Raw genomic sequence first — 26,048 nt, 5'->3', positions numbered from 1 at the left:
CCATACATGACCACTGGAAAAACCATAGCCTTGACTAGATGGACCTTTGTTGACAAAATAATGTCTCTGCTTTTGTATATGCTATCTAGGTTGGTCATAACTTGCCTTCCAAGGAGTAAGCGTCTTTTAATTTCATGGCTGAAGTCATCATCTGCAGTGATTTTGGAGCCCAGAAAAATAAAGTCAGGCACTGATTCCACTGTTTCCCCATCTATTTGCCATGAAGTGATGGGACCAGATGCCATGATCTTCGTTTTCTGAATGTTGAGCTTTAAACCAACTTTTTCACTCTCCTCTTTGACTTTCATCAAGAGGCTTTTTAGTTCCTCTTCACTTTCTTCCATAAGGGTGGTGTCATCTGCATATCTGAGGTTATTGATATTTCTCCTGGCAATCTTGATTCCAGCTTGTGCTTCTTCCAGCCCAGCGTTTCTCATGATGTACTCTGCATAGAAGTTAAATAAGTAGGGTGACAATATACAGCCTTGACATACTCCTTTTCCTATTTGGAACCAGTGTGTTGTTCCATGTCCAGTTCTAACTGTTGCTTCCTGACCTGCATATAGGTTTCTCAAGAGACAGGTCAGGTGGTCTGGTATTCCCATCTCTTTCAGAATTTTCCACAGTTTATTGTGATCCACACAGTCAAAGGCTTTGGCATAGTCAAGAAAGCAGAAATAGATGTTTTTTCTGGAATTCTCTTGCTTTTATGATGATTCATCAGATGTTGGCAGTTTGATTCTAAATACTATTAATAGCCATATATATGCAGATGACACCATCCTTATGGCAGATGACACCATCCTTATGGCAGAAATTGGAGAGGAACTAAAAAGCCTCTTGATCAAACTGAAAGGAGAGTGAAAAAGTTGGCTTAAAGCTCAACATTCAGAAAACTAAGATCATGGCATCTGGTCCCATCACTTCATGGCAAATAGATGGGAAACAATGGAAACAGGGACAGACTTTATTTTCTTGGGTTCCAAAATTACTGCAGATGGTGACTGAAGCCATGAAATTAAAAGAAGCTTGCTCCTTGGAAGAAAAGCTATGACCAACCTAGAGAGTATATCAAAAAGCAGAGCCATTACTTTGCCAACGAAGGTCTGTCTAGTCAAGGCTATGGTTTTTCCAGTGGTCATGTATGGATGTGAGAGTTGGGCCATAAAGAAAGCTGAGTGTTGAAGAAATGATGCTTTTGAACCATAGTATTGGAGAAGACTTTTGAGAATCCCTTGGACTACAAGGAGATCAAACCCATCAGACCTAAAGGAAATCAATCCTGAATATTCATCAGAAGGACTGATGCTGAAGCTGAAACTCTAATACTTTGGTCACCTGATAGAAGAACTGAGTCATTAAAAAGAACCCTGATGCTGGGAAAGATTGAAGGCAGGAGGAGAAAAGGACGACAGAGGATTAGATGGTTGGATGACAACACCGACTCAATGGACATGAGTTTGAGCAAGCTCTGGGAGTTGGTAATGGACAGGGAAGCCTGGCATGCTGCCGTCCACGCGGTTCCAAATAGTCAGACATGACTGAGTGAACTGAAGTGGACTGAATATTTCTGAGAAATTGTGGAAAGGGGTTGACATTCTTCCAGAAGACAACAAAGGGAAAATGGTGAGCCTGTGTTTAAGAATTATTGTAAAACATTAATATTGAATGATGTAGTATCAACTCCTGAAAGTTATTCAAAGAATATATCAAATAATAAATAAGCCATCATTGACAGAGACGTAGATGATTGGAAACAAAAAGAACATAAATTTGTCATTAATAAATCTTTCCAAGGCTATTTATGCAGCACTTAGGGCTTCCCAGGTGGCCCTAGTAGTAAAGAATCCACCTGCCAACACAGGAGATGCAAGACATGCTGATTTGATCCCTGGATTGAGGAGATCCCTTGGAGAAGAAAATGGCAACCCACTCCACTATTCTTGCCTGGAAAATTCCATTGACAGTGGAACCTGGTGGGCTACAGTCCATGGGCTCGCAGGCTCGCAAAGAGTTGAACACAAGTGAGCACACACAGTAGCAGCAATGGGTCATGCAGGCAAGAATAAATCATAGACTGCAACTTGCCTCAATTTCCCCATGGCTGGAACTCATAGCTAGTTACGAGATTCTGAACTATTGACTGTACTTGTAAAGTAGCAGCATGGCAGATTTTCATGATGAATGCTTACTTGTTGATTATGTGCAGTATTTTTCCCCCTGTATTTGGGACATGAACTCCTAAAGTCTGATGGAGTCAAACCAGCTATATCAGAATCTCTGTGGTGTGTGGAGTCAGATATCTCTATTCCATAAGCTTCCTACATGGTTCCAGTGCCCAGTGAGCACTGAGATGGAAAATACTGATGTTGTACACCCCACAAAGAGGACAGGAGTAGAGACTTTGTCAACCAGCTGAGTGTTTCCTCACTGTCCCACTCATCTCTCATCTTCCTGCCTTTCCACCTTTCTATCATGGTATTCTCCTGCCTAGGTCACCTATCTCTTTTTAAGGTGTACGTGTCCCATTTACCTTCCAAGCCATAGCTCTGTTTCCATCCCTCTTCCAAAGCTTACTGCCCCTGTCCTTATTGGTAGCCTTCTTCCACCTCTGGACATCTACAGCCTCACTATTCAAAATGTGGTCCATGAATGAGTAACATGGAGCATCACATGAGAGCTTGTCAAGCTCCAGCCCAGATCCACTGAAAGTGCAACTGCACTTTAACAAGACCCTTTGGGGACCACTGTGCACATTAAGATGTGAGAAGTTCTGGTGCACAATAGTGACAGTGCTTTGCACTTTCTTCTAGGTTCTCTCATATGGGTCATACACTGATTGGTCTGTTAGTCTCATCAAATAGAGCATAGGTTCCTTGAAGGAAAGGACCACCTGTTCATAGTTTGTGGCATTTTTTACATTTTGTACATGAGCATGCACTGACTAATACTAATAACACTTATTGAATGCAGATTATGTGCCAATTGCTTTATAGAAATTATTTCTGTAATCCCCCCAGCAATCCTGAGATGTAGGATTGCATACTCATTCTAGATGAGAAAACTGAGGTTCAAAGTATTTCACTAAGTCACAGCAGGTCACACAGATGGCAAGCGGCAGAGTTGTAGTCTAAAGCCGTAACTCTTAATCACCATGTGAGCTACAATATACACTCAATAAACTGTTGTTTAATAGTTCAAAACTTGGCAAAAGATGACATTAATTTTAGAGCCTGTGGCTTTTACTTACAAAGTAGAGCTAATACACAGAGGTTCAGTGCCCCATTTAAAATGTTTGTCAGGTTTATGAAAATTGTTATGGCAATAGCTCTTCTCTCATGTTTTCTTAGCCTTCATAGTAGCTACTGGCTCAGCTGGCAAAAAATCTGCCCGGCAGTGCAGGAGATGCAGGTGGGTTTGAACCCTGGGCCGGGACGATCCCCTGGAGAAGGAAATGGCAACTTGCTCCAGTATTCTTTCCTGGAAAATTTCATGGGCAGAGGAGTCTGGGGAGCTACAGTCCATAGGGTCACAAAGAGTTGGACATGAGTGAGCACACACGCGTGCACTCTCTCTCTCACACACAATAGCATATTATCATAATCTTCATACGGTTTCTTTTCAGTTTGAACAGTTCCTAGAATTCATCTTCTTTAGAGTGACGAGATCTGACAATACTTAACTTCTATCATTGTTCATCTTTCAGTTGATTTTGGCTAAGAAAGAGCTAGTCTGATTTTAGTACAGGAGCTAGGAGTAAAGTTGGGGCTCATCTCTATTCTTCTTTCTGTCATCTTTTTCCTGGGACCACAGCAGCAGTGGTAAGAGCAGACTTTGGTAGCAGACAGGCTTGAGTTTGAATCTTCACTCTGCACTAGGGTAAGTTATTGCATTTATGTACCTCAGTTCCTCTGTTTATAAAATGTCATAAATAAAACCTACTTTATAGGGTTGTGAAAATAATAATAATAATAAGACAAACTATTCAAGTTTCCAAGGACATAGAAACCATTTAGTAACAGTGAACTCCCATCATGAGTACAAGGCTGCTGCCTTGTTTTTATTTTTTATTTTTTGTTAAGAGAATTTTTTTAACCTTCTTGTAAGTGAACTCCTGGTAAAAGGCAGGTCAGCAAGCTGTCAAACACCTGGAAGGCATTCCTTAATTCCTCATATATTGTATAGGGTAATGTGCTTAGAAGGTGGATTGCAAATCTTGATTATATGTTTTATGGCCAAGATTGGAGGTAGTAACAGTAAAAACATATATCCCACTTTATTATCTCTGTAGTCATAAGTTAGTGTCAAGAAAAGTTTGACAGATGGTAGAGGCAGGGCTCCATGGGAAGTTCCAGGCAGCCAGGGGTCAATTTGTCTGGTTTCCTCTTAGATGACCAGCCCCTACACAGTACAGCATCAGCAGGGGATGGATAGATATCTGTTGATTGACTGCTTTTTCAGCCAATGAGCTGGACATGACTGCTAGCCTAAAATTAAATGAACAAGCACTGTGGCATCAGCTCAACTGAAAACCAGATTTGGAAGTTAATACTCTTCAAATTCCACCATTTTGCTAGGAGTGATTGGATTTGGAGTCCATCTCTGGGTTTTAGTAGCTAGGGCACTTGACATCCACAATGTCTAGCTGGATCCCTCTTCTGTTCTGAAAAACTAATAATGCTTAGCTTACCTGAAAGGGATATTGTGTAGGATTGCTAATTAATGTCAGTAATGAGCTGTAGAGCTACCAAGGGGTGTGAAATGAATGTTAATTGTTAAGAATAGTTTCATTCAGATGGATTCTGACTCTCAGTGCTTAGGCATCCAATGTCCTCAGAGCTTCAATTCTAGAGTTTTTGTAGGTTAATCAAGTTAGGGCTTTAAGGAAATTGAAGATATCTCTGAGATTCCCTCATCACATATTGTATATGGTTTGGTAGCCTAAAAACCTGTCTTTGCCTTCAGTTCTTCCATCATACCATCACGGACAACATTCAGCCTCATGGAGCTTCAGTTTCCTTATCTGTAAGATAAGAGAAATGGACAAGATCTTTTAGTCATTTGTAGATTTGAAGTCCAAGACCAAGTCAGCTTAGCTTTCCTCTGGGTTTCTCTAGTTCAGGAAAGTTTACAATTCTTATCCAGAGGAAAGAAGAAACTACCATGCAGTGTTTTCAGAATTTAATATTGTGCCCTGTAGCTATTAAGTAGCCAATATATAAAAGTATGCATGGGTTTATTAGGCCTGGTAATTACTACCACCTGAGTTTCATTTTCTATGCAATTCTAATATTCCTTAGCTGTTTTGGTTAATGACATAATAATATGGCTCAGTGGTGTTCCCAATGAACAACAACAAATAAAACCATTTTTCACACACTGAGAGGGTGTGGAAAGAGTAACAGAAAATATAAGATGCCTACACTGCAAGGAGATCCAACCAGTCCATTCTAAAGGAGATCAGTCCTGGGTGTTCATTGGAAGGACTGATGCTAAAGCTGAAACTCCTATACTTTGGCCACCTAGTGCAAAGAGTTGACTCATTGGAAAAGACCCTGATTGCTGGGAGGGATTGGGGGCAGGAGGAGAAGTGGATGACAGAGGATGAGATGGCTGGATGGCATCACCGACTCGATGGACATGAGTTTGAGTAAACTCCCGGAGTTGGTGATGGACAAGGAGGCCTGGTGTGCTGTGATTCATGGGGTCGCAAAGAGTCAGACACGACTGAGTGACTGAACTGAACTGAACTGATATTGATTTGAGCATACACGCAAGCCTTGTATCAGTGGAATGCTTGTTTGGTCCCGTGTGGCACAAATATTTTGTTTGATACTAGGTACTATTCATGGGGCTTCCATAGTAGCTTAGATGGTAAAGCATCCGCCTGCAATGCAGGAGATTTGGGCTCAATCCCTGGGTTGGGAAAGATCCCCTGGAGAAAGGGAGTAGCTATCCACTTCAGTATTCTTGCCTGGAGTATTCCATGGACAGAAGAGCCTACAATCCCCGGGGTTGCAAAGAGCTGGACAGGACTAAGCAACTCACTTTCACTTTTTTCACTGTTCATGGGTTTCCCAGGTGTTGCTAGTGGTAAAGAACCTGCCAGCCAATGCAGGAGACTTAAGAGATGTAGATTCGATCCCTGGATTGGGAAGATCCCCTGGAGGAAGGCATGGCAACCCACTCCAGTATTCTTACCTGGAGAATTTCATGTACAGAGTCACAAAGAGTCGAACATGACTCAGGTTGACTTAGCCCCTATGCGCTGTTCATAATTAATACATTTCAGAGAGGGAATTCTCAAATATTATTGCTCATCTAAATGCCAGTCTATTTTGTGCCAGATTGAGTGGAAAAAAAGTGGGTTTTGTTTCATTTAAGTGCCGTTCAGTCGCTCAGTTGTGTTGACTCTTCGTGACCCCATGGACTGCAGCACGCCAGGCTTCCCTGTCCATCACTAACTCCTGGAGCTTGCTCAAACTCATGTCCATTGAGTCAGTGATGCCATCCAACCATCTCATCCTCTGTCATCCCCTTCTCCTCCTACCTTCAATCTTTCCCAGCATCAGGGTCTTTTCCAGTGAGTCAGTTCTTCGTATCAGGTGGCCAAAGAATTGGAGCTTCAGCTTCAGCATAGTCCTTCCAACACATATTCACGACTGATTTCCTTTGTTTACTTTACTATGTGCTTACTCCTTTGGGGAAGAAGTAGGCACACACTAAGAATTATGGATAGGTAAATATTTTCCATTTGTTTCTAAGAACTCCAACAAGTGGTATGACACTTCAGGTTTCAAGGAAATTTTTCCACTTGAAAAATATATCCTTTGCCTCCAAATTCCATTTATCAATTTAGTTGAGATAAATAATTGTGATAAAAATGTTAGTACTTTCTTCCTAAAACTGATCCCATTTAAAAGAAAAGCAGGCTGGATTTTAGTAATGCAAAACATAATCTTAAATTCTGAAGAATGTTAGGAAGAAGTGTGATAAGCTTTTTAATTTATTTAAGATTTATCCCTACCTACTTTTAAATGGATCTCAGATGACCAAGGTACTGAGAAAGTTGAGCTGATGTTGAAACTCATTGTTATTGTTGCGCTGGAGGTGATTTGGTTAATGGAAGCTTAATGGGCGAAGACTGTCATTATTTGGTAAGGATTTTTAAGTTCTTTTATTGCTCCTTCATTTTTACATAGTTTTCATCAATACTGATGGTTTGGAAAATGAATTCAAGAGCTTTTGAGACTTGCAATCTTGAGAAAGAGGATTCTAAAGAGTTAGTGTTTAATTTGTATACGATGACGTATGTGCTCGAGTGAATATGGCCACATAGGATATTTAAATTAAAAACAGTCAGCAAATATTTCCTAGAATGTTGATTTTTTTTTTCTCCCAGGATCTTTTGTCCCTGTCTTGCCATTTAAGTGGTTAGGATAGTACAGAATGATAGAAAAATTTTTGTATTTCATTAATTTAAATGTATCCTTTTTTTTTTTCACTTTTTAACATCTTTTGAATACAGGATGTATCTTGGTGTCTTGCAATTTCTGTCAGTCAAAATATATAGTTTTCACTACTTGCATTTAAGTAAAGTTGGTTATAATGCTTAATAGAGTGAAAAAATGATGGTAGTCCTTGGAAGCTGCCATCAACAAACCATACAGAGGTCATTTGACAGAGGACCTGGGTTTTATTTGTCTGAAAACTTTCAGTTGACAACTTGGTAATGTGAAGAAAGTGCCAATGACAAAACTTTCAGAAAGGACATCAGAGGATTAGCAGAAAATCCAGAGACAGTAGTGAACTCTGTGTGTCATATCACTAAATTTGATATTGAAAATTTATCCAAAAGATTGAAATCTGAATGAGACAGCCTCTTAGAAATATCTTAAGCAATTTATCCTGCTGATATTTTATTCTACATGTATACCACATGTATTCCACATGTATACATACATGTGCATAGAATGACATATAATAAATATGTATACCTGCAAGTACCAAGTAAATATCCTAAATAATGAGAAAACACTGGTCAGAGTTTAATTAGATAGTTTTAGATAGTTTTTCTTTCTTTAAAGTTTGTGTGCTGGGCTTAGTCTCTCAGTCATGTCCAACTTTTTTCGACCTCATGGACTGCAGTCTACCAGGCTTTTCTGTCCATGGGGATTCTCCAGGCAGGAATACTGGAGAGGGTTGCCATGCCCTCCTCCAGGGGATCTTCCCAATCCAGGAATGGAATCCAGGTCTCCCACACCGCAGGTGAATTCTTTACCATCTGAGCCACCAGGGAAACCCTCTTTAAAGTGTGCAAAATAATAATATATTGTAATATTTTAAATAAAATATACTAATTTGTGTTAACTTAATCTCTGTAATCAAAATGATTGGAGCCACCAATGATGAAAGATTAGTCCTGTATCCCTAAAGAGTCAAAAATACCTTGTGGTTTAGTCACTAAGTCATGTCCGACTCTTTTGAAACCCCATAGACTGTAGCCCTCCAGGCTCCTCTGTCTACGGAATTTCCTAGCAAAAATGCTGGAGTGGATTACCTTTTCCTACTCCAGGGGATCTTGCCAACCAAGGGATCAAACTCGTGGCTCCTGCATTGCAGGTGGACTTTTTTTTTTTAACCACTTAGCTACATGGGAAGCCCCCCAAAATGCCTAGGGCATTCTAAATTCAGAACATCCTGCATTTTTGTTTCAAAGAGCCTGGTATGCTTTCAAAAAACCCCACTGTTTCTCCTTTTGATTATGAGAAAAAGTGAGAACTTGGACAACACAGAGGTTTCCAATTTGGAGAATGAGGAAGCCCGTGTACCTATATTTTATTGTAGTTCTTAAGGATCTTGGGAATCTGGGTTCCAGGCTCCCACTTGAGGTCAACAAACACAGAACAGTAAACTTTTATAAATGTATTTTATGCTAACCTTTGCCCCGAATTTAGTACACATAAAAAATGTCTGTAGAATTTCTTCCTGGCTTCCTCAGGAATTTGGGGTAAAATGTTATTAAGATTAACCTTAATGTGAAACCTTATAATGATGAAGTATTTACTCTTCTGATTTACCTTACCCTACTGATGTGATGAGCAGATAAAAAATATCCTGTTCCTCTAGGAAATATATATCCTGTAAATTAGAACAAGTCAAATAGAAAAGCCGTGTGGAACTCTAAGAAGGAATGGGCACAGCTATGGCTTGTTTTAAATCCAGGATTTCAGCATTCCAGTTTAATATAAATTAAATATATTAATTTACATATAAATATAAATTATAAAATTGTATTTTTGATAATTATATATAGAAATATAATTAAATATATTTAATATAAGCATAAATTGTGACAGACACTAAGATCTGTGCTAGGATGCTAGGAATAACTTTCCCAAAGTAAAATTTTAAATAAAAGAAGCTATTTTAAATTCTCTCACAATCAATATTATCACAACAAAATAAGCCACCTTAACAACACCAATGACTAAAGTATTTCCAAGTCTTGGCCAATGGCCACTTATTTCCACTAGCATTCTGCATATTACAGTTCTAGGCGGTAAAAGGAAGGACAGTCCCTGAAAGAGGTTATAATAGGATCTGGCCTCTTCTCAGGGCCACCTGTTGCATTATATTTAAGTCTAGCATCCAGCACATAAGGCTTTAAAATACATATTAGACTTCAGGGACTGGAGGCAGATGTGCGGCTAAGGGTGAAAATGTATGCTATGATTCCATAGTAAGAAAACAGCATTGGAAAAACAAATCTATCTCTCTCCCTACCTCCACTTTTTCATTAAAAAAAATGTTTATTTGAGCAGCTATAGTTTGCCAGGAAGATTCCTGGATATTGGGGATATGTCAGTGAATAAAATAAAAATTTTCTTTCATGGAGCTTATATGCTATTGGAGGGGGAGGTAATAAACAGTTATTATGGTATGTAATGGTGCTTTTGAACTGTGGTGTTGGAGAAGACTCTTGAGAGTCCCTTGGCCTGCAAGGAGATCCAACCAGTCCATTCTAAAGATCAGTCCTGGGTGTTCATTGGAAGGACTGATGTGGAAGCTGAAACTCCAATACCTTGGCCACCTGATGCGAAGAGCTGACTCATTTGAAAAGACCCTGATGCTGGGAAAGATTGAAGGTGGGAGGAGAAGGGGGAGACAGAGAATGAGATGGTTGGATGGCATCACCGACTCAATGGACATGAATTTGGGTAAACTCCGGGAGTTGGTGACGGACAGGGAGGGCTGGCGTGCTGCAGTCTATGGGGTCGCAAAGAGTTCAACACGACTGAGTAACTGAACTGAACTGAACTGAAGTCATATTGTGTATTAGAAGAGGTAAGTGAAATGGAAACAATAGATTGGGAAAAGGTTACCTGGGGTGAGGAGGTGAGCTGGTGGGAGACAGAGTTTGATGTAATTTCAAACAGGGTAGTCAGGTGAAATTTGAGCAAAGATTGAAGGAATGAGGGATTTGGACAGACAAATATAGATGGAAGAACATTCCGTGCAGAAAGAAGAGCAGGAAGAATGACCCTGAGGCTGAAGCATGCCTGAGGGACAGGAGGACTGCCAGGAGGTAAGAGATGCCTGCAGGACTCAGGGCAGAAGAGCAAGTGATGAGTTTTGAGACTGAAGAGGGCAGAGCAGCCAGCCTCCTCTGGCTGGTGCCTTAGGCATTTGCCTTCTATCTGACACCAAATACCCCAGGGTCATCTTAAACTTTAAACCTGCCATTTCTGGAATTGGAACGCTCTTCTCTAGGTCACAGCGTGGCTCTCTCTTCTCTTCATGCAAGTCTCAACTTTAAAGCCACCTCCTCCTCAGAGAGGCCCTTGCTCATCACTCTACCCTCATTTTGCAAAATTATCATTGTTCACAATAGGAAAATGCATGTACTGAGCAAAAATTGACTTCCATTTAAAGAAATCCACTCCAACAAGGGACTTAATCTTCTCCGCTTCATGGAAACTCTGAGCTGCACAGATGCTCTTTTTTAGTGACAGATGTTATTAGGGTGGGCCTCATTACATATGGATGGTGTCCTCTTTGGGAAAGGAAATTTGGACACACATTCATGGAGGGAAGAACACGTGAAGACACAGGGAGAAGATGGCCATCAACAAGCCAAGGGCAGAGGCCTCAGAGGAGATCAATTGTGCTGATATGGTTAACCTGGACTTCTAGCTTCCAGAACTACAAGAAAATAAATTTCCACTAAGTTCCCTAGTATGTACTTTGTTATAACAGCCCTAGCAAACTAATAGCATGAACTCATGGAAAAACTTTTGTTTTCCAGTATTTTTCCATGCCAGCCTTGTGGTTAATATTTCTCCACTCATTTTCTGATAAGAGAATTGTTTCCTGTTTGTTTTGTCTTACAAGGAGACATTTGAGCTCAGCAGAGTAAAACAGGGTAAAGACTGAGTGTTTTGTGGCTATTTCATTAGTTAAGATGATGATACCAAAACAGCTTAATACTTTTAAATATGGAATTGAAGCTTGTAGTAGGTTGAATGGTGACCCCTGAAAAAGATAGGTTTAAATTCTAATTCATAGAGCATGAACGTAAGCTTATTTGGAGAAAGGATCATTTCAAATTTAATTAAGTTAAGGATTTTGAGATAAGATCATCCCATGTTATCTGTGTGGGCCCTAAATCCAAAGACAAGTGCTTTTATAAGAGACACTCAGAGGAAATGCTCCAAAGAGGAGGCAGTGTGACCACACAATCAGTGATGCAAAGTGATGTGGCCACAAGCCAAAGACATCTGGGGCCATCATAAGCTAGAAAAGCCAAGGTGTGGATTCTTCTTAATCCACGGAGAGAGTACAACCCTCGTGATACCTTGATCTTGGATTTCTGGGCTCCTAGATTGTAAGAGAATATATACCTGTTGCTTTCAGCCATTTATTATGGCAGCCATAGGAAACTATGGTGAAAAAAACCCATCCCAAATAAAAGAAAAAGCAAGAAGGCAAAGTGGTTACCTGAGGAGGCTTTATGAATAGTGGAAGTATGAAGAGCAGTGAGAAGCAAGGGAGAGAGGGAAAGGTACATCCTATTAAATGCAGAGTTTCGAAGAATAACTATAAGAGACAAGAAGGCCTTCTTCAGTGAGCAGTGTTAATAATAGAAGAAAACAACAAAAAGAGAAAGACTAGAGATCTCTTCAGGGAGGTTGGAAATATCAAGGGAGCATTTTGCCCAAAGATGGACACAATAAATGATAAAACTTGTAGAGACTTAGTAGATGCTAGAGAGATCAAGAAGGGATGGAAAGAATGCACAGTAGAACTGTGTAAAAAAGATCTTAATGAACCAGATTGCTATGATCGTGTGGTTAACCACCCAAAGCCAGATATTCTGGGGTGCAAAGTCAAGTGGGCCTTAAAAAGCACTGCCATTAATAAGACAATGAAATTCCAGCAGAATTACTTAAATCCCTAAAGGAGGATGCCATCAAGGTTTTGCATTCATTATGTCAGCAAATCTGGAAGACCCAGCAGTGGCCTATAGGACTGGAAAAGGTCAATCTTCACGTCAATTCCCAAGAAGGGTAGTACTAAAGAATGTAATAGCCATCAGACAATTACACTCATCTCCCATGCTAGTAAAGTCATGTTTAAAATCTGGTATGCTAGGCTTCAGCATTGTGTGAACCAAGAATTTCCAGGTGTCCAAGCTGGGTTTAGAAAAGGAAGAGGACTAGAGATCAAATTGCCAACATTCACTGGATTATAGAAAAAGCAAGGGAATTTCAGAAAAACAACTATCTCTGTTTCATTGACTACACTAAAGCCTATGACTGTGTGGATCATGGCAAACTGTAGAAAGCTCTTAGAGAGATGGGAATACCAGACCATCATAGCTGTTTCACTAGAAACCTGTACGTGGGTCAAGATGCAACAGTTAGAACTCTGCATGGAACACCTGATTGGTTCAAGATAGAGGAAGGAGTACAACAGGACTGTCTGCTGTCACCCTGTTTGTTTAAGCTATATGCTGAGCACATGATGAGAAATGCTGGGCTGGATGATTTACAAGTCAGAATCAAGATAGGCAGGAGAAACATCAACAACCTCAGATATGTGGATGATACCACTCTAATGGCAGAAATCAAAGAGGAACTAAAGGGCCTTTTGCTGAGGGTGAAGAAGGAGAGTGAAAGAGCTGGATTAAGACTGAATATTAAAAAACAACAACAACAACAAAAAAAAAAACTAAGATCATGGCATCCGGCTTGATTACTGCATGGCAAATAGAAGGGGAAAAGGTGGAATTGTGACAGATGTCCTTTCCTTGGGCTCAAAAATCACTGCAGACAGTGAGTGAAGCCATGAAATCAGGCTATTGCTTCTTGGCAGGAAAGCGATGACAAACCTAGACAGTGTGTTGAAAAGCAGAAACATTACTTTGCCGACAAAGGTCCATATAGTCAAGGCTATGGTCTTCCCAGTGGTCACGTACGGTTGTGAGAGCTGGACCATAAAGACGGCAGAATGCCAAAAATATTGATGCCTTCCAACTGTGTTGCTAGAGAAGACTCGTGAAAGTCCCTTGGACAGCAAGGAGATCTTAAGGGAGTCAAAGCTGAATATTCGCTGAAAGGACTGATGCTGAAACTGAAGCTCCAGTATTTTGATCATCTGATGTGAACAGATGACTCATTGGAAAAGTCCTTGATGCTGGGAAAGATCAAGGGAAGAAGAAGAGGGTGTCAGAGGATGGGATGGCTAAATGGCATCACTGATGCAATGAACATGAACTTGGGAAAACTCTGGGAGATGGTGAGGGACAGGGAGGCCTGGTGTGCTGCAGTCAATGGGGTTGCAAAGAGTCATGACTGGGTGACTGAACAACAACAACATAGGAAACTAATTTAAGCCTAATGATATCCAACGCGTGTTTCTAAATGTTGTCAATCACAGTTCATTCTGTGTTTATTATAATATGGATTAAATAGGGAGACAGTTATAGTTAAGGGATTGGTTTGATCTTGATCTCTCCTTGGTCCTGATTCTTTTTGCATGGATGATAAGGTCTTACATTATTAAGATGCATTCCAATGGGCTTTCCTATTTATTTTTTATGATTTTTTCTTCTAATTGTTTTCATTTATTATTTTTTACTGGATTATAAAACTGTTGTGTTAGTTTCTGCTGTACCACAAAGTGAATCAGTTGCATGTATACACATATACATATCTTCTCCCTCTTGGACTTCCTTTCCCCTCTCCATCACACTCCTCGAGTTCATCAAAAAGTACTGAGCTTAGCTCCCTGTGCTATACAGCAGCTTCCCACTAGCTATGTGTTTTACACATGGTAGAATACATGAGTCAATACTGCTATCTCAATTTGTCCCAGCATCCCCTACTCTCTCCCAGTTTTATTGAGATATAATTGGCATACACCATGAAGTAATTAACACAATAAGTTTAGTGAACATCCATCATCTCATAATAGATACAAAATTAAATAAATAGAAAACAAACTTTTCCTTTTAATGAGAACTGTTAAGATTTACTCTCTTAACAGCTTTCATATATAATATACAGCACTTCACATTATTTTTATCATGTTGTACATTATACACCTGAAGTGAAGTCACTCAGTCGTGCTAGACTCTTTGCAACCCCATGGATAGTAGCGTGCACCAAGCTCCTCCATCCATGGGATTTTCAAGGCAAGAGTACTGGAGTGGGTTACCGTTTCCTTCTCCAAGGAATCTTCCCAACCCAGGGATCAAACCCGGGTCTCTCACATTATAGACAGACACTTTACCATCTGAGCCACCAGGGAAGTTCATTATACCCCTAGTACTTAGTACTTATTTATCCCAAAGGGCTTTCAATTATATCCTTTTCCCACTGAGAGTGCCACACATAGCCTCTAGAAGATCGATAGGGAAAGCACGGTTATTACAACCCATTGATGAATGCACTGAGGTTTGGGTTAATATTTACTTGAGTGATTCAGATCCAGACTTACTGATTACCAATGTGCATCCTTTTGACTCCATGCAGCACCTGTAAGCCAACATTAATGATGACAGCAACTGACAAGGGACCTGACCTCTGGACTGTGCTATCTACTCACGTTCGCTTGTGTAGGCTTGTGCATAGTCACAGTTGTATCCAACTCTTTGTGATTCCATGGACTGTAGCCCACCAGATCCCTCTGTCCATGGGATTCTCCAGGCAAAAATACTGGAGCAGGTTGCCAGTTCCTACTCCAGGGTGTCTTTCTGACCCAGGGATTGAACCTGCATCTCTTGTGTCACCTGAACTGGCAGGTAGATTCTTTATAACATGCTTCCTTGATTAATCTCAAATATAGTGCTATATTTTCTATTCATTGGGGCAAGAATTTTTTTCTTTTTGGAAAAGAAAACATAAATGAAAATAATTTTATAATGTAACATTTCAGACCCACAAGCCATCAAGCTGAATGTTTTGTCTCTCTAAACCCTGGAAAGGGAAATGGCAACCCACTCCTATACTCTTGCCTGGAAAATTCCATGGCCAGAGGAGGCTTGTAGGCTACAGTCCATGGGGTCGCAAAGAGTCAGACACGACCAAGCGACTTCACTTCACTTCACCTCACTTTGTCTCTCTAAACTGATTCATCTCCATGGTTTGGACTTCAAATGTTGAAGGAACCACTACTGTTTCAACTGTAGCTTTCTTGAATTGTTGCTGTAAGCCTTGCAAGGAAAATTTACATAAAACTTTTAGATTCATTTCTTTTGAAACACAGTAGTAAACATTTTTGAGTGTTTTTTTCTGTGCACATATTTTCTCATAGTTTTATAATAATTCTACAGGAAAGCATTAATATTCCTTTGAATAAGGAAAATAAAGGAAGCTTAAAAAGGTTAAACCATCTTTTCAGGGTTACAGAGCTGCAAGTGTTGGAGCCAGGATCCAAAGCCCAGGTCATCTGATTCCAGAGTCCAAGGTAATACTTGGTAATTACAAGGTAATACTTGGATTCCAAGTATCCTACAGATAGTTATTACTGCAGGATACTATGTGTCATTGATGTGGGAGGACTTAAGTGTCATCGATCCATCCCAAGTGATCATGGTCATCACTACACCTGTATGGACTTGACTCTAATACCAGGAGAAGTACGTGGAAAACTGGCCACCAAGTACCACAGAGCAAGCAGATGTGTTTTGGCAGCTCTGGGTTGCTAGGTCCCTGACACAACATTGACTAAGTGTTATATTTTCCTATCTGATTTCACTGCTTTTCACAAGGCCGTTATTTAGTGTGTGGCAATAAAGAAGCATAAACACGGCTATGACTTTTTGAAAGTAAATAGCAGCTAGAGTAAGCATTCAGTCTCCTTCAAGGCTTTTAAATCTACTGAAATGTCAGGTGCAATGAGATTCTGGGCAAAGGACAGATGAGCAACTCTCTGGGTTTTATAAACATCCCTGAATGATCAGTGCCTTGAATGAGCCAACCAAATACTGCTTGGCTAGCCTCTTCCTGGATCATATAAAATGATGATAATTTAGATGATGATTTACACAGGAGATCCTGGTAGGCATGGGAAAATGCATCTTTTAATAAGATCCCCAAAGTATGGAAAATGTTCATGTAGAAAGTCTTAAGATTCTGATAGGGAAATGTAAGGAGACCCTTGTATACATAATCATCCTTGGAAATCCAGAGGTGCTATGGATGGAAAGATATGGGTGGAATTCGAGGAATTTTCTCGTTAGTACTACTGTACATTCCAGCTAATGTTGGAATCATCTGCCTAAAGTCATCTGCCTAAAATCATAGCTCTAACATCATCTGCCTGGTGGGTATCTCTGAACTGTGGTGCTGGAGAAGACTCTTGAGAATCCCTTGGACAGCAAGGAAATCAAACCAGTCAATCCTAAAGGAAATCAATCCTGAATATTCATTGGAAGGACTGAAGCTGAAGCCAAGCTCCAATACTTTGGTTATCTGATGGGAAGAGCCAACTCACTGGAAAAGACTCTGATGCTGGGAAAGACTGAAGCAAAAGGAGAAAGAAGTGGCAGAGGATGAGATGATGGGATGGCATCACCAACTTAATGGACATGAGTTTGAGCAGACTCAGGGAGACAGTGAAAGACAGGGAAGTCTGCATGCTGCCGTTCATGGGGTTTCAGAGTAGGACATGACTTAGCAATCGAACAACAACAAAATCATCTGCCTGGTGAACACTGAAGAAGGAGCTAGCTTTCAATTCAGTAGGTATTCAAGCTATAAGCACAGGCCACTGGTTCGTTTCTCCTTTTCTACACTGGAAACACCACGTGAAACAGGGGATTGACTGAATCTTGCTCAGTGTGAAGGACAAAGCAGTTGAAGGAAGAACATACCTGTAATTCAATGAATTTAAACTTGGTGGGAGCTCTCGGGAGAGAAAACTTTTCATATCTGAGATGCCAGGAGAAAATTGTTAATCTTTTACTATATACAGTAGAAGTAACAAATAGATTCAAGGGATTAGATCTGATAGACAGAGTGACTAAAGAACTGTGGATGGAGATTTGTAACACTGTACAGGAGGCTGTGATCAAAACCATCCCCAAGAAAAACAAATGCAAAAAGGCAAAGTGGTTGTCTGAGGAGGGCTTACAAATAGCTGAGAAAAGAATAGAAGTGGAAGGCAAAGGAGAAAAGGAAAGATATACCCATCTGAATGCAGCATTCTAAAGAATAGCAAGGAGAGATAAGAAACCCTTCCTCAGTGATCAGTGCAAAGAAATAGAGGAAAACAATAGAATGGGAAAGACTACAGATCTCATCAAGAAAATCAGAGATACCAAGGGAATATTTAACACAAAGATGGGCACAATAAAGGACAGAAATGGTATGAGCCTAACAGAAGCAGAAGATATTAAGAAGAGGTGGCAAGAATACACAGAAGAACTATGAAAAAAAGATCTTCATAACTCATACAACCATGATATGTGTGCTCACCTAAAGCCAGACATCCTGGAGTGCGAAATCAAGTGGGCCTTAGGAAGCATCACTACAAACAAAACTAGCGGAGATGATAGAATTCCAGCTGAGATATTTCAAATCCTAAAAAAATGACGCTGTGAAACTGTTACACTCAGTATACCAGCACATTTGGAAAATTCAGCAGTGGCCACAGGACTTAAGTCAGTTTTCATTCCAATCCCAAAGAAAGAAAGGCAACGCCAAAGAATGTCCAAACTACTGCACAATTGCACTCATCTCACACATTAGCAAAATAATGCTCAAAATTCTCCAAGCTAAGCTTAACAGTACGTGAACCAAGAACTTCCTTCCAGGTGTTCAAGCTGGTTTTAGAAAAGGCAGAGGAACCAGACATCAAATTGCCAACATCCACTGGATCACAGAAAAAGCAAGAGAATTCCAGAAATACATCTATTTCTGCTTTATTGACTACGCCAAAGCCTTTGACTGTGTGGATCACAACAAACTGGAAAATTCTTAAAGAGATGGGAGTACCAGGCCAACTTACCTGCCTCCTGAGAAATCTGTATGCAGGTCAAAGAAGCAACAGTTAGAACTAAACATGAAACAATGGACTGGTTGAAACTTGGGAAAGGAGTAAGTCAAGGCTGTATATTGTTACCCTGCTTATTTAACTTACATGCAGAGTACATAGTGTGAAATGCTGGAAGCACAGCTGGATGAAGCACAGCTAGAATCAAGATTGCCGGGAGAAATATCAATAACATCAGATATGCAGATGACACCACCCTTATGGCAGAAAGCGAAGAGAAACTGAAGAGTCTCTTGATGAAAGTGAAAGAGGAGAGTGAAAATATTGGCTTAAAGCTCAACATTAAAAAGACTAAGATCATGGTATCTGGTCTCATCACTTCATGGCAAATGGATGGGGAAACAATGAAAACAGTGACATGTTTTCTTGGGCTCCAAAATTACTACAGATGGTGGCTGCAACCATGAAATTAAAAGATTCTTGCTCCTTGGAAGAAAAGCTATGACCAACCTAGACAGAATATTAAAAGAAGAGACATTACTTTGCCAACAAAGGTCCATCTAGTCAAAGCTATGGTTTTTCCAGTAGTCAAGTATGATGCAAAAGTTAAGCCATAAAGAAAGCTGAGCACTGAAGAATTGATGCTACTGAACTGTGGTATTGGAGAAGACTCCTGAGTGTCCCTTGGACTTAAGGAGATCCAACCAGTGAATCCTAAAGGAAATCAGTCCCAAATAGTCATTGTAAGGACTTGATGCTAAAGCTGAAGCTCCAATATTTTGGCCACCTGATGTGAAGAAGTGACTGATTGGAAAAGACCCTGATGCTGGTAAAGATTGAAGGCAGGAGGAGAAGGGGACAACTAGGATGAGACAGCTGGATGGCATCACTGACTTGATGGACATGAGTTTGAGCAAGCTCTGGGAGTTGGTGATGGACAGGGAAGCCTGGAATGCTGCAGTCTGTGGGGCTGCAAAGAGCTGGACATGACTTAATGACTGAACTGAACTGAACTGAATATAAATATAAATCCTCCAGGCAAATGTACAACATTAGCTGGAATGTACAGCAGTACTAATGAGAAAATTCCTCGAATTCCACCCATATCTTTCCATCCATAGCACCTCTGGATTTCCAAGGATGATTATTTACACAAGGGTCTCCTTAAACATTTCCCTGTCAGAATCTTAAGACTTTCTACATGAACATTGTACATACTTTGGCGATCTTATTAAAAGATGCATTTTCCCATGCCTACCAGGATCTCCTGTGTAAATATTTAAGATGGGCCAAAAATTACTGTGGCTTTTATAGGCCATTTGAATGAAGTGGATAGACTGATCTCTAAAACATTTTTCCCATCATTTGTATGTCTCTAGATTTGGTGACAAATATTCCCAGCACCAATACCAAAAATTACAGAGCTGTGAAAAAGCAGTAATAACAACAAAAACAGTAACAATAAAAATGAAACAAGTGCAGTACAACTCCATACAACAGCCATAATCGATAGTATAAATCTTGACACCAGTAAAGGGTAAGTATTAATATAAGAATAGCTATAATTCAACATAAAATATCTTTTGATTATTCTTTATTTTCAAACTATTGTCAAAATTTGCCCCCTAAAATACTAATCAGGTCTTTGAGGTAAAATTTTCTGTTGAGTATTTTTAATTAGCTATTATTGCTCTTTAAGAATCTGTGGAGGACTTCCCTGGTGATCCAGTGGTTAAGAATCTTCCTGCCAATGCAGGGGACATAGGTGTGATCCCTGGTCCGGGAAGATACCACGATGCCTCAGAGCAGCTAAGCCCTTGCACCACAGCTACTGAGCCCACAAGCCGTGACTATGAAAGCCCGTGTGCCCTAGAACCCATGCGCTGCAACAAGAGAAGCCATCACAATGAGAAGCCCGTGCACCACAACTAGAGAATAGTCCCCACTCACTGCAAAGAGAAAGGCTGTATATAGCACTCACTCCGAGAAAGGCTGTATATAGCAATGAACACCAAGGGCAGCCAAAAAGAAAGAAATAAATTTTTAAAAATTTAGAAAAGAGGCTATGGAAACACAAAGAAACATCCTTAAGTTACAACACTTTTAAAGATTTTTAATTAATATATTATCTCTAAGAAGCTGACTCTTCTTTAATAGGAACTGAAAAGGCCATGTTGAGAGCTCATAAAACCCCAAGAAAGCCTATTAATTATAGGAAACTTAGGTAATTTATAGTAGTTTTGAAAAATTCTAAGTAGCAAAAAAAAAAAAAAAATGCTCCTAAATTCTATGTTCCCCTCACTCTAACCTCTGGAAAAATTTTAAGATTTATTATTCTGTGCTTGGGTGGTTGATATATTCTGCAGATAACAATTCAGATAAGGCATTCAGGATTCAGGAACTCTGGTTTTATGACTCTTTTGATGTGAGTGTAAGGCAGTGATTCTTTGGAGTGTACAAAATCAGTGCTAAGTCCTTTAGACTCTGATTGCACATGTATTTCAAAGCCGGTGAAACGTCTAGCTCTTGCAGTGATTTTTAGAGTACACTGTTTCTAGAGGACTTGGTGCTATTGTGTGTGTGTGTGTTCAGGTGTATCTGACTCTTTGCAACCCCAGGGACTATAGCCCTTCAGGCTCCTGTGTCCATGGGATTTCCCAGGCAAGAACACTAGAGTAGGTTGCCATGCCCTCCTCCAGGGGATCTTCCCCATCCAGGGATGGAACTTGAGTTTCTTTCATCTCCTGCACTGGCAGGTGGATTCTTTACCACTGAACCACCTGGAAAGCCTATGCCATTATTTCTATCTTAGTCTTTGCTTCTGACTGTGGTCATTGATTATAATCATTCTTGGCATTTCTTTACACATCAAGCTGGAGGCTTATGTAGACTCTGTTTTCCCAAAAGACTTAAAGATATGCTGCCAGCTTGGTGATTATCCACACCAGTATCATATGCCTGTCCCGTGGAGTTGCCCACCTTCAAGAACTCTCCCTGAGTCAGGCAGAAAAGGTAAGGAACTTTGTCTCTGGAAGGCCATGGTCAAAAGTACAAATGCCATCTGGATGCAAAGGGAAAAATGTGAGGAATGATCATTTTGCTTATGACTTGGGGAGACACAGAAGTGCAGAGCAGTGATAGGAGTCAGTCATGGGGTAGAAAAGGAAAAGGCAAGAGGTCTTTGGTGACCTCCTGGCCACCCGTGCAGACTGACCTTGAGGAGAGTGTTCCTTGTTTTATGTTCAGTAGGGAGACAATGGAACATAAGCTCATAGGTCAGGTGCTTCAGTGATGACAGGTGTGATGGTAGAATGTCCCGGAGGAAAGATGAAGGTAGACCAAGAAATTTACTGCATGTACTACACCATCAAACCTACTAATAGGATTATTGGATTATAAAGCCTCTGGGCCTCTAGCCTGCTCTAATTTTAAGCATGTTCTCCAAGATTTGTTTGAGGGCATTTGTGTATTAAGCTAATAGTTCACAGCAGCTCTGTTATTTGTAAAATTCCATTTTAATTCGCAGTTTCTCTACAAAGCAAATCATATTTTAACATTGGCATATAAAGAATAAACACTGGAATCTGTGTTGGCTTAACAGACCTCACTGTTTCTGAAACTCCAGTGTTTCCCCAACTCCACTGACATTGTGAATAAATTTAGTCTTTGGATACAGGAAAATCATGTCTGATTATGAATCATTTATCCAGTGAGAGTTTGGTTGACATGTTACCTTGTCTATTAGATATCCAAGAAGAGATGGCTGGTGGGCAGTATGATATACTACTCTGAAGGTTAGAGGAGAGGTGGCTCAGATAAAAAGTTATGGAGTTTTTAGCAAATCAGTTCAGTTCAGTTCAGTCGCTCAGTCGTGTCCGACTCTTTGCGACCCCATGAATCGCAGCACGCCAGGCCTCCCTGTCCATCACCATCTCCCAGAGTTCACTCAGACTCACATCCATTGAGTCAGTGATGCCATCCAGCAATCTCATCCTCTGTCATCCCCTTCTCTTCCTGCCCCCAGCCCCTCCCAGCATCAGTCTTTTCCAATGAGTCAACTCTTCACATGAGGTGGCCAAAGTACTGGAGTTTCAGCTTTAGCATCATTCCTTCCAAAGAAATCCCAGGGCTGATCTCCTTCAGAATGGCCTGGTTGGATCTCTCCTTGCAGTCCAAGGGACTCTCAAGAGTCTTCTCCAACACCACAATTCAAAAGCATCAATTCTTCGGCGCTCAGCTTTCTTCACAGTCCAACTCTCACATCCATACATGACCACTGGAAAACATATAGATAATATTTAAAATTGTGGGGCAGATGAGATCACTTAAGGAGAGCATGCAAATGGGGGATAAAGAAGATTGGGGCTGAGCCTAGGGACCCTTAAATGTTTACAGATGGGAAAAGAAAGAAGATCCAGAAGAGATGAAGAAGTGGTCAAAAATATATGAACACATCAAGAGAGTACAGCCTTCCTAAAGCCAAAAGACTAACTTGTTTCAAAAAAGAAGATATCAGATATGTAAATGAGACTGAGAGTCTAAAAAGATGAGTTCCATTGAATCTGATGATTGGGAATAATTGGGATGAAAGCCTAGAGAGGATTAAGGAGAGAATAAAAGTTTAAAAAATAGATAAATCAAATGCAGACAATTGTTTTAGGAGTTTTGCTAGAAAAGGACTCAAAGAAATGGAGCAGGATTGAAGGAGAACTGTGAAAGTTTTAAATACATACATTTTTAACATGGGAGATATTTCAACTTGTTTGCATGGATACAGAAATACCCAGTAGAGAGAGAGAAACATTGGTAATGCTTAAGAGAGAGATGGGTGCCGTGATTGCTCAGCAGGTGAAGAATCTGCCTGCAATGCAGGAGACGCAGGAGAGGCAGGTTCTATCCTTGGGTCAGGAAGATCTCATGGAGGAGGAAATGGCAACTCATTCCAGTAGTCTTGCCTGGAGAATCCCATGGACAGAGGAGCCTGGCAGGCTACAGTCCATGGGGTCACAAAGAGTAAAACATGACTGAGCACCTGGCAAGAGAAAGGTAATTGAGAGAGACATGAGTTCTTTGAGTAAACAAGAAGGTGGTGATCTAGGTAAAGTGAGTGTCTTAGAACAGAAGGGTGTCAGTTCATACTTCTAACAGGAAGAAGAGCCAAGAGTGAGGGTGCTAATGCAGAGGATGGCTAGCTTTGGTGGTCGGAGGCTGTCATTCTTTCCTGAGATCATCTATTTCTCCAGTGACATAAGAAGCAAGCAAACAAAACAAAACATAATGGTTTATATAACCTTTATTGTCTGATAAATGAAGCATGACATTTTCTAGGCAAGGCAAAAAAATTTAGCACATTATTCCAAGAGAGATTTATTTTGTGGGTTTATTTACAACCAGCAACTTAATTGAAAATCTTTTCAATGGAAATTTTACACAAATTTTAAACATTTTTTCCTATGACCATTTCATATTCTAAATTTACTTTGAAGCAGATGGTATTAATTCTTGTTTTGAGAAGACATTTGTATGGGGTGTAAAAATAATGTGGTCTAGCTTTCTGGTATTCAGTATATACTGGGAGAGAACTAAGTGACTTCAGAGGAGAAATAAATAGTATGTTCTTTAGCCTTCAAAAATAAATTATCTCAATGAGGTTTTTGGAAGGAACTGTATAACATTAGATCAAACTCTCTGCAAAATATGGTGAGTTTTGATATATTGTGTTGTTAGCAAAAAAGGATAGGTTTGGGGACAAAGGCATTTTGTTATTTATTTACGTGAAGTATTTATTGAGTACCTATAATATGTCTGCCCCATTCTAGGCATTTGGGATAATCACTAAGGAAAACAGACAAAGATTCCCATCCTCATGGAGGCAGGAATGTTTTGAAAATTAAAGATCCTAACTTGCTTCCTGCCTAGATGAGTGACAGCTAAAGGTTTTGGTAGAGAGATGAGAGAAAGGGTCTTTGAAACTTGTTTATTTGTCTATTCATTCATTCAGTAATATTTAGTAAGTGATTGCTAATAAATCAGGCACCAACCAAGACTGAGATGAAGAAGTCAAGCCAGCAGCCAGTCATTAGGAAGAGGTTGATGGGACAGTATGCATAAGTACAGAGATCAACCAGTGGTGGTGAATATGAACAAATATGGGTACAAAATTAAAGAGTATCCTACCATTTATAGTCCTTCAAAAATGCAAATTTCAGGAGTGTGATGATGTCCTTATTTAAATAGAGGATGAATTAGAGGCATCTGAAAAGAGCTTGCTGGAAATGCTCTCAAATCAATGCCAACTTTGAGTTTTCTCATTCCTGTGGTTCAGTCTCCAACTAAATCCCCAATGTATGTATGGATCTGTGACCTCTAGGCTGTGAGTTTGGACTTGAACCTGACGGTCCATCATGGAGGGGAGGCTGTAGAAATGAGGAGGGGATCCCGGGGCAGTTGTTTGACATGACATTAGGAAGCTCTCATTCTCACTGTACACAGCTGAACTGGCTATTTCTGGAAGCCACTTTTATACTGGTTAAAGTGAAGATGAGAAGATATTTGAAACAGATGTAAAGTATTTGTGCTTCTCCAGTCTATGCCAAGACTACTTCTCTTTTGTATTCAGAGTTAAAATGAGTTATTAAAATGTTAAATACACTTTGTTGCCTTTGTTGACTTGATATGACTTGACAAGTTATTCATGGTGACATGTAGTGGCATTAAAGTGCTTGAAGCCTAAAAGCCACGTTGAAAAAAAAAACCAACAAACTATTTTTGAGAGAGTAATTATTTCCTGAGGTTTGTTTATCTTCTAGATTGGTGAGGATGCTGAGTCTCTCAGCTTACTTACATTTTCCCTTACTTCAGAATGTCAGTAGTAACAGAAGTCATACAGGTGGGACCAGTGATCTACAATCTATGGCCCCTCAGAATATAATTTTGACACTAATAATGGGAGCCACTTCCTGACTAGAGAAAGATGAAATTACTGGAAACAATTTTGCTCTGTTAATGTTTTCTATCATAATTTTTCTCCTTTAAATATTTCTCTTTTTTGATTTATTTTTTAATATAAATTTATTTATTTTAACTGGAGGCTAATTACTTTACAATATTGTATTGGTTTTGCCATACATCAACATGAATCCGCCACAGGTGTACACGTGTTCCCCATCCTGAACCCCTCTCCCTCCTCCCTCCCGGTACCATCCCTCTGGGTTATCCCAGTGCACCAGCCCCAAGCATCCTGTATCATGCATTGAACCTGGACTGGCGATTTGTTTCATATATGATATTATACTACCGGGGACCAGCCCCGGTGGATCCAGGGAATTCGAAGGTGGGGACGGCCTTGGCGTCTTTGGAAAAATACATATTTAATCACAGATATAGAGAGATTAGAAACGAATAGTGTAGTAGGAGAATTAGTGGAGAAAAGAGGCTGAAATCAGCCAGAGAAACGGGAGCAAGAAAGAAGCGACATGGTGGAATCAGTCTTTCCGGAAACTGATTCGATTTCTTTATTTTGGGGTTTGCTTATATACCTTTTGTTA

Source organism: Oryx dammah, unplaced genomic scaffold, assembly GCF_014754425.2.
Source record: "Oryx dammah isolate SB20612 unplaced genomic scaffold, SCBI_Odam_1.1 HiC_scaffold_27, whole genome shotgun sequence".
Lineage (NCBI taxonomy): Eukaryota > Metazoa > Chordata > Mammalia > Artiodactyla > Bovidae > Oryx > Oryx dammah.
Note: the sequence above shows the minus strand (reverse complement) of the source record.